General features: G+C 43.2%; 1 pseudogene; it reads right to left on the bottom strand.

Moving 5' to 3' along the window:
- Positions 1-3,054: 3,054 nt before the first annotated feature.
- On the bottom strand, positions 3,055-3,173 carry LOC134950389 (5S ribosomal RNA; annotated as a pseudogene).
- Positions 3,174-4,362: the final 1,189 nt, after the last annotated feature.

Here is a 4,362-nt window from a genome sequence, read left to right as displayed (position 1 = left end):
GCAGGCTGCTACACTAGCAGTGCTGCTCCTCGTCTCAGGGCTGCTTGCTCCTCCACACTACACACAGTCAGGTCAGTGTATATCACTTGGCTTCCTGTGTGTGTGCATTAGTTGCACTGTGCCCTACTACTTGATTCCACCACTGACTGACAGTGAGGGGAGAGAGGGGTGCAGTGCTGAAGACTGCTATGCTTTGTTTGCAGTCACAGATGGGAGGGAAGAGAGGTGGGCGATACTGGTACTGCTGCCTATCTTCTTACATGACTACTGCAGCGGGGAGGAGTAAGTAGGATGGGGGGAGATCCTTGATACAGAAGATTAAGAGCCTCTGCTGTTCGTACTGCTGTCCCGGCGCCGCAGCCTGTTACAGTGTAACAGGCGCTACGCAACAGCTGTTTGCAGAGCAGGGAAGGAGAGCACCTCTCAAGCCCAGCGCCTCCCTGCTTTGCAGATCTTGCTGAGCGGGCAGCGCTGGGCCTGCACACACCTGCAAATAAAAGGTCCCACACTTGCATGTCTGAGCACAAACCAAGCATGAAGTCAAAGAAATTGTCTGTAGACCTCTGAGACAGGATTGTCTCGAGGCAAAAATCATCTGGGGATGGTTACAGAAAAATATCTGCTACTTTGAAGGTCCCAATGAACACAGTGGCCTCCATCATTCGTAAATGGAAGAAGTTTGCAACCACCAGGACTCTTCCTAGAGATGGCTGAGCCGTCTAAACTGAGTAATCGGAGGAGAAGGGCCCTAGTCAGTGAGGTGATCAAGAACCAGATGGTCACTCTGTCAGAGCTACAGAATTCCTCTGTGTAGAACCTTCCAGAAGGACAACCATCTCTGCAGCAATCCACCAATCAGGCCTGTATGGTAGAGTGGCCAGACAGAAGCCACTCCTTAGTAACTAGCACATGGAAGCCCACCTGGAGTTTGCCAAAATGCACCTGAAAGACTCTCAGACCATGAGAAACAAAATTCTCTGGTCTGATGAGACAAAGATTGAACTCTTTGGCGTGAATGCCAGGCATCATGTTTGGAGGAAACCAGGCACTGCTCATCACCACGCCAATACCATCCCTACAGTGAAGCATGGTGGTGGCAGCATCATGCTGTGGGATGTTTTTCAGTGGCAGGAACTGGGAGACTAGTCAGGATAGAGGGAAAGATGAATGCAGCAATGTACAGATACATCCTGGATGAAAACCTGCTCCAGAGCGCTTTTGACCTGAGACTGGAGCAACGGTTCATCTTTCAGCAGGACAACAACCCTAAGCACACAGCCAAGATATCAAAGGAGTGGCTTCAGGACAACTCTGTGAATGTCCTTGCGTAGCCCAGCCAGAGCCCAGATTTGAATCCGATTGAACATCTCCGGAGAGATCTGAAAATGGCTGTGCACCAACGCTTTCTATCCAACCTGATTGAGCTTGAGAGATGCTGCAAAGAGGAATGGGCAAAACTGCCCAAAGATAGGTGTGCCTAGCTTTTGCCATCATATTCAAAAAGACTTGAGGCTATAATTGCTGCCAAAGGTGCATCAACAAAGTATTGAGCAAAGACTGTGAATACTTATGTACATGTGATTTCTTAGTTTTTTATTTTTAATACATTTGAAAAAATCTCAAAAAACTTTTTTCACATTGTCATTATGGGGTATTGTGTGTAGAATTTTGAAGGAAAATTAATTTATTCCATTTTGGAATAAGGCTGTAACATAACAAAATGTGGAAAAAGTGAAGCGCTATGAATACTTTCCAGATCCACTGTGTATATACACACACACACACACACACACACACACACACACACACACACACACACACACACACACACACACAAGGTAGATCAAAAAATATCCGCACTCCGTACTAAAGCAGTCATTATTTGCCCTGCATGCAAAAACAACAACAACAAAAAATGTATTTGCACCCTTTGTATCACAACATGGGACAATATTTACTAATATTCGTGTTTGAGTCGGTTTGTGTAGTGTTTAAACTCGTTTTGTATCGGGTGCATTTTCATGCAACTTTTTGAAACTATGGTGGTCATTCCGAGTTGATCGCTCGTTATTTTTTTTCCGCAACGGAGCGATTAGTCGCTAATGCGCATGCGCAATGTCCGCAGTGCGACTGCGCCAAGTAAATTTGCTATGCAGTTAGGTATTTTACTCACGGCATTACGAGGTTTTTTCTTCGTTCTGGTGATCGTAATGTGATTGACAGGAAGTGGGTGTTTCTGGGCGGAAACAGGCCGTTTTATGAGTGTGTGTGAAAAAACGCTGCCGTTTCTGGGAAAAACGCGGGAGTGGCTGAAGAAACGGGGGAGTGTCTGGGCGAACGCTGGGAGTGTTTGTGACGTCAAACCAGGAACGAAACTGACTGAACTGATCGCAGTTGCCGAGTAAGTCTGGAGCTACACGGAAAGGGAGGGTTTTGGATCCTGCACCGACCTAGATTCAAAGTACAAACGTAATCATATAAGGCCAGAGATGGACAATAATTATTGAAAATTCCTGTCTGTCCGTATGGCGGTGCGCCCAGAGTCAAGAAAAGGAAAACAATTGTATATACACAAGGAGAAAAGTATGACTCTTGTTTGGGCGCACTCTTATTTTATTATCTAAGTGTTAATTGATAAGTGATGTGCCTAAAAGTTAATAACGTAGTCTTTTAATTCTGCTCTTTAAAATACATGAGAACTCAACAAAACAAATTGAACATCGATAGCCATTGATATGCCAAATGGGAGATATGTCTCCAAAAAATTGTGAAATGTTCAGATCTTAATTATGCCTGGATAAATGCATATCGGAAGATAGCTACATACAATGCTGCTTCCGTCTGCCAAAGATCTGTACAAACTGTGTTTGTATTAATGCAGCCCTAAATTGGGTTAAATTCGTGAGTGGAAGAGCCCACACACTAGTTAACAATTCTAATAATTTGCCACTATTATGGATAAGTAAATTGTGACGAATAAGGGTTCAAGAAGTAGTAGGATTAAGTATAAGTGGTGATACTGCTGTTGGTGTTGTTTCTATAGGGAAGGGAGTATTCCTACTTCACTGGGTATTCCCTAGCAGTCGCCTGTCTAGGTACTGACCCAGCCCACCTCCGTTTAGCTTCCAAGATCGGACGAGATTGGGCGTGAACGTTGGGGTATGGTCGTAGAAAGATTTGACCCTATACCACCAATGAGAGTGCACCGAAACGGAAGGATTGGTTCCTCCTCAGAAAAAGAAAAATAGGACTAGGTTGAGAAGGAGAATGACCGCAGTTGGGTAGGTGTGAATCTGTTGTCCACGTTAGACTGAAGGGACGCATCCCCTGAGGGGACACGCTCTCCAGAATCGTGGATGAGAGTTCACAGAAGGAAGAAAGGCAAGAAGATAATTTACAGGGTGGAGGAGATGTTGAAAGAAACAATTGATTTAATTACAATGGGTCCCTTTCGGTCACCTAAGTTGTTTCAATACTGATGGATCCTAGTAACTGTGACGGATGTCCAGGCAAGTACCAAGAATGAATGAGAAAAATGATGAAAAAATTATATGAAAAAAAATATAATATGTAATAATAATAACCATAAAAATAATAATAATGAATTCTTGTAATTAGTGCCAATTCACTAAGTATGGTATGGCGTTACTTGTGCATAACAGACCCTAGTAGTATTTTACAACCAATGAACTTGTATAGTACACCAAAAAACCTTAGATGTCACTTGTGACAGTGGCAAAGAATTTTACTGTCAAAAACAGTTGTTGCTTTTTTGACATGAGATAATGTGTGAGATAGATGGATTGTCACCTATAAAGTTATCACTTAGGTGACGTGCCCTCAGAGAAACCAAAATAGTAATACACACAGTTTGAACCTGCCTAGGGCAGACTAGATGCAGGATCACACAACACCTGTCCCTATTACATTGAATATAAAGAAATAATATTTCACAAACAAACAAACAAACAAACAAATAATTAAGCAGATATGCTGTGCTCATTCACTGGGAACATCAGCGATATAAATAGCAGGAATATTTGCTGAAACACACATTATTTAGCTAGAGCGTGAAGGCTTAATCAGATAAAGCAGATAAGTGTTAAGTGTCACCTCTTCAACCAGTAGGCAGGCAAGGGTGCCCGCAGGAAATGCGGGGCCACAGATTACCCACCCCTATCACAAGGTTGTATCACAATGTACCCACATGAGAGAGTACACACATGTGAAATACAGCCTAGCTGGAGGTACCAGCAATGTAAGTGACAGAGATTGTTCCAGAGGCACAGAAATATTCAGCTAAAGCATACAAACTATATCAAAAAGGCATTAAATATCACCCATTCAAAATGTCAGACAGGC

The sequence above is a fragment of the Pseudophryne corroboree genome, chromosome 1 (assembly GCF_028390025.1).
Source record: "Pseudophryne corroboree isolate aPseCor3 chromosome 1, aPseCor3.hap2, whole genome shotgun sequence".
Lineage (NCBI taxonomy): Eukaryota > Metazoa > Chordata > Amphibia > Anura > Myobatrachidae > Pseudophryne > Pseudophryne corroboree.
This window is presented reverse-complemented; position numbering and strand designations above follow the sequence as displayed.